Source organism: Natrix helvetica, assembly GCF_964273705.1.
Source record: "Natrix helvetica genome assembly, chromosome: 2".
Classification (NCBI taxonomy): Eukaryota; Metazoa; Chordata; class Lepidosauria; order Squamata; family Natricidae; genus Natrix; species Natrix helvetica.
The window spans coordinates 255,187,488-255,193,821 of NC_138552.1; positions in this window are offsets into that span (position 1 = coordinate 255,187,488).

Below are 6,334 nucleotides of genomic sequence, written 5' to 3' on the forward strand. Positions count from 1 at the left end.
TTAGAGGTGATTTTAGGGGAAAGGGTTGATAATACTTTTCAACTTGCTTCCAGAGTCAATGCAATATTCCATTACAGTTGATTTGCATCATCTTCCAAACGGCCACCAGAGGGAAGTATATTATTGTAGGGAAGTCAAACATTTTTCATATAAAAGCTGATTAGCTATCCCCCGGTCGAAAAGGAACAAAAGTCTATAACATATGCAAGTCATGCAAATTATTTGTCTATGTTTTTATTTGTTGAAGATAGTTTGAAATGCCAATTGTGCTCAGAGAAGCACAGTCGCAAAAAAAGAAGAAGAAAGGAAATCAAGAGTTTTCTTATATTTGCGATCATAAATTAAATTAACAACATTTAGGTGGTCATAAGTGGTTCCCCTTTATAAGTGGTTCTGACCCACTTATTTAATTAAAATAAGTAAGAAACTAACATTCTACAAAGCAGAGTTAAAGAAGAATTAACTTGATTACACTCTCATTCTTAAGAACTGTGCCCATCTGTCCAGGAAAGTAGACAAAGGTAAGCTGGTATACAAAGCATTAGGGCAAATGTAGTGCTTACCTGCGACATCTGCATCTGCTGTATCTTTTTCTGCTTTCAGGTATTAACTGTTAGGTGTTAAGCTTGCGCTCTTGCACAAAGCATAGCCTCCATCTCTACTTGGAAAATTGCTGTGCTTACAAAATGATAGTAAAAATAATAAGATCAATTTGCTTATTGCTGCATGCACAGCTTGGGTATTAAAGGCAGAGATTGGTAAATAGCTGGTAGTTTTGTGGAGGGGAAATAAATAATACTGATAAGAGCAAACTGAAGGCTGTTTGCAGCCAAAATCAACTAGTTCCTTTTTAAAAAGTGGCTTATTCAGTAGGCTGCTTTACTTAGTGTAGATATTGCATGTGTGTGTGTATGTGTGTGTGTGTGTGAGAGAGAGAGAGAAGCACATGCACACCCATATACACAGACAATTTGTTTCTTGAGTCAAAGGTAGGAGAAGGTGGGTATACTATAGGCTATATCTTGCTTCAAATATTTATGCCTTTTGTGACCTTGTGATGGCTAAGTTAGATAAGGGAATAAAATCCATATAATTCTACCACTTGATTATAAAATTGAGTTTTGTTGTGGCTTTCAAAGGTCAATAAAGCTGCAGTTGTATATATGTCTACATAGAAATGAGGTCAAATCAGTAATAGGGTTGTGTGTCCTTCCATCCAGCCACCTCCCTCCCATGTTGCTGCTTTAAACCATTGACCAAGTCACTCTTAAAACAGCTACATAGGTTCATATTAATGCAAGTCTGGAGCCCGGCTTCCTAAGCAGTTTCAATGTACAACCATACTGACTAAATGTGCAGAATTTAAAATAATTACTTTGCCTTGGACAATTATATGCAGAATCACTTCATGAAGAAGACACATTGAAATTAGTGGCCCGGCTCTCAAACAGTACAATATCAGTCTTAATGCTGGGTGTTTATAAACCAAGCATTGCATGTTTAGCTTAGGGTCATTTATTTATTTAAAAATATTATATGCGAGCTTATTCACTCTCAGTCACTTTGGATTACTTCAAAAATAAAAACCCGATATACAAACAATAAAACCCTCTCACTTCCTTTTAGGCTTTTTTATACAGAGGCCATCTTTCCTTAGCCGAAAAAATGTTCATACTGTAAACAACTACTTCAGCTAAATTTCTAATAATAGTTGCAACTTGGTATTTTTGTAGTTCAGACTTTCTGAAGACTAGCCCTATATTGTTGTAAATCCATAAAATAGGTTGATTCAGGAATCTAATGACAACTGTGCATTAATGCTGTCACTTAAGCAAATGCTTACATACAGCGCCATCTCCCAAAATTAATTCTAGCAGACGCAAAGGAGGGGATTTGAAGATTGGTGCAGAAAAAGCTGGCGCCCTTGTCCAAAGAGATCTTGTAAGTATCAGAGGGAACAGTTTCAAATACATACTTATTGCCTGCAGATATTTTGTACAATATAAATTACAGGGAATCATTTTACTGTGTGTGTTCACTCTATGAACACTTAACCCGAACAGTAATCTAAAGGGTGCCTGTATACAACTGTGAATTGGATTATTTTTTTAAAGCACAGCAAAAAAAGGATAGAATTTAGTTTTTGCCAGTTGTACCAATGAAGAAATAATGTTACAAGAGGGGAGCTTTTGGGTGAAACAAAATCTGATTTTTGTTTCTAATTTAAGTCTCTGAGCATAGCTCTCTTATATGACTTAATAGTTTTTAATGTTTTAAATAGGTTTTTTCTGGGGGGGGGGTTGGGCTTGTCTTTATATCACTTTTTTGGTTTTTAACTCTGTAAGCCAACCAGAGTTGCAGCAATGAGATATATAGTTATATAATTTTTTAAAATATGTGGCATCACTTTATCAAATGTTTTGCGGGGCACTACTGTACTATAGGATAATTAAGGATTTGGTCAAATCTACCCATCCAAAGAAAACATTGGAATAGTTGTTCATTTGATACATAGTATCTTTGACCCAACATTGATATAAGCCTAATAATGAAAACATTTAAAACAATTTTGTATTTTGATAGATATCATATCTCCTATTCAATACTTAATTTTGTTATGTGTCTGCTGTTATAATTATTTCTATCATTGCAGATGCCAATTTAAGTGAATGATATCTTTTAAATGCATATGGTTTGAAAGAAGGAAAAGCAACTTTGTTTTTTTTAAACCTTCATAATAAAAATGGATAATGCATGTATAACTTGTCTAAACACATCCACGTTCTAAAATTATTGTGAAATGTCATCCCTATTGCCTGGTTATGTTCTCTTAATAGCAGTGGTATTGTTTGAAAAGCTATGTGATGCAATCCTTCTATCCCCTGAAGATGGTATTTGGGCTATTTGGAAGAAGTATTGTAATTTTTAATCTACTCACTGCAAGGTAACAATCCAAACATATCTTCTCAGTTTAAATAGCTTGGGGTTTGAGGTGTCAGTTGGGTTGCATGCAATTTACCTTGCTTAGGCAAAAATGAGTATGCATGTACACGCAATTTAGAATCATTTATATCAATGGATGAAGCTCAGTAACCTTTAGTGTGTATCGTCATGATTGTTTTTCTCTAGATCATTTCTACAGTATTGGCAACCTTCAGCAAGGGGACTCTGGTTGAAGTTCCTTAATTGGCCGTATATAGTTACTGCTAGTAAAACATTTAGGTAATTCTGCTTCTAACGTCCATGCGCCTGTTGCCAATTTGAACCTTGAAAACATCTGATCTCCATCCTCTGCCTTATTTTTGCCCTGAATTCCAAACTAAGAAATGGTTTCTATTTGGACAGTGTAACTCTAGTACAGTGTTTCTCAAACTTGGCGACTTTAAGTCCTGTGGACTTCAACTCCCAGAATTCCCCAGCCAGCTATGCTGGCTGGGGAATTCTGGGAGTTGAAGTCCACAGGACTTAAAGTCGCCAAGTTTGAGAAACACTGCTCTAGTACTTCTCTCCTCATATTATGCAATACAGTACAGTACGTTGTACATTTCTTGTTAAATACCACTATTTTCAATGTTCAATTGGATTGTATACCAGAAGTGTTTGTCAACCTTGGCAGTTTTAAGCCATGTGGACTTCAACTCCCAGAATTCTTTAGGCAGTATTCTGTCTAGGGAATTCTGGGAGTTGAACTCCATACAGCTTAAGGCTGTCAAGATTGAGACATCTGCTGTCTGGTAATGTGGTGTACTGTAGTCATATTGAGCTCAGATCCACATACTTGGGCCATTCTTTTCCAGCTTAATTTAGCACCCCTCTATAATATAATAATAATAAATAATATAATATAATTAATATAATATAATAAATATAATATAATAAATATATTGTTATTAATAATAATAAATATAATAATAAATATAATATAATAATAAATATAGTGTCACAACCCCTGGTATGCCCAAATATGGGAGGGAGCATACTGTTTCCCTTTTCTATCTATTGGCTCACCCTAGGAACCATCCAGGCAGAAAGCCATGTGTTTTTTTTGTTTTTGTTTTAATAGAGACAAACAAACAAGACACAACAAACACCATAAAAACATATTCCATTACAAATTGTAAAAAGTGTGTCATTTGGTTTCAAAGAACTTTCGTGTATCCCTTCCACAGTCGTCATCTATAATCCATATCAAATTATATATTTTACATCAAATATATTTATATATATTACTATCATCATATTTCATCCTTCATATGACTATAGTTGTTTTAACATCCCTTTAAAACAAATATTCAAAAATTCAAAGCAAAACCACATAATGACATTCAATTGTCTATTTTCAATATCATCTAACAGCATTCTATCTTCGTGAAACATTCTAAATAAAAATTATGTTTGATAACAAAGTTTCTAAACCTTTCTTAATCACTCTTTACAATTTATATCCAATTTCAATATTATAGGCTTTCATACATAACTAAGTTTCAAAACTTCCTTTCATAGTCACCATTTAAAATTTATACCAAATGTCCTCTTGTCGAACCAATATATATGTATGCATTATATCATTATCAATTATCTAACTATATCCATGATCAATACAATTTCAATATTATAGACTTTCATACATAACAAAATTTCTAAACTTCCTTTCATGGTCACCATTAAAAAAATTATATCAAATTTTCTCATCAAACCAATGCATATGTATACATTATATCATTATCAATTATCTATCTAGCTCTCTCCATTATCACTTCATTTTTAACATAATGCTCTAATTTTAACTATTTAGTTAGTATTTTGTTAATAGTTTTCATGTCTCAACCTGTGTCTTTCCAGTAGTAGTACAGTCTTATTTCTTTTGCCTTATTTGGGATTAATCTTCTGGTTATTTCCTTAACTTTGTGTGGACTTCTCTTTGCACCTTGTTGCTTGTTGCATGTCTTATAAATTCTCGAAACCCTCCATCAGCTTCTTTAATCAGCTTATCTTTGGTTATCAGTAGTGCTTTTGTCAAAGTTCCTCTCTTTAAATCCATCAATTCTTCTCTTTTTCTCCTTCTATACCTTGAAATCTGGGGTAGAGCTCCTTTCCGTCTCTCTTCCCTTTCCATGTTCCATTCTTTCCATTTCCAACCACGCACAGATCACTGTCAATATCCAGAGTTATCTTGCCTCTTTGTTCATTTTTCCTTTGGGTTTTTGAGACTCTAACCTCCACTTTTTCCATTAGCTGGCTATCTTCAATTTCATCAAATCTTGCTATATTACCATCTATATTTTCCAATTCCTTCTCAATTCTCTCTGATATTTCTAATAATTTTTGAATTTCAAACATAATCTGTTGTAATGTTATGGATTCTTCTTGGTATTGTGTCATTGTCCAATTTATAAACACTGCCACTCTAGTTGGAAAACAAAGCTTTGTTTTTCACTTCTCTTGTTGTTTATGCAGGTACCCTTTGGAGATTCCAAAAGGTACCTGCATAAACAACCCATCGTATATATTTGAAAGCTAAAACTTTTGAAGTGCTAGGTCAAAATGCTCAAAGAAAAGAGAGAAAAAAATATTTCCAGAACTCAGCCTCCAACCTCCAACCTCCAAGTGGCAGTGTAACTTCTTTTCCCTCTGATGTTTCTGCTCTCCTTATATTCCTTTTATATCCTCTTTATATTCCAAGCTTAAAAGAAACAAGGGTCTTAAATAGAACAAAAGAAAAGAAAAAACCCATCCAAGCCAGCATTGTGAAAAAAAAGATGTAATCCATAGGTTAAAAAAAAGTAGAAAAAGAAAAGCCAATTATTTCACTTTAAAAAGTAGGAAGTATTTGCAAAACTTTCATCTATAGAAGACAATTTTTTAAAAAAGGATAACACACTGTCCAAAATAGCTTAAATTTGCCGCTTCTTTTCTTTTCTTTTCTTTTCTTTTCTTTACAAGTTTGATTTGGTTTTAATCTTTTTTATTTTGTAAAAATAAAATTTCCTCACCAGATGAACACACTTTCTCTTTCCGTGTCAATGCAGCCTCCATCAGTAACCAAGAAACCACTCAAGTCCATTTTTCAGAATTAAGAGTACTGTTACTGGTTATGAGTAGATAGCAGCTAGCAAAGCAAGATCTGAGGCAAAAGTGCGTGCAATCATAGATATCAATAGGTGACCCAGCTCCCTCCCCCTAGTGAACGCAACCCCCAGTCCAATCCCCACCCCCCACAGGTGTCATGTGGGTTGCACTTTCAAAACCCATCATCAGGATGGTATGCCGGACGGTGGGCGTTGGCGGTAATTCCATATCTGCAGCATGCGCAGTAGATGGTGAGAAAATGACT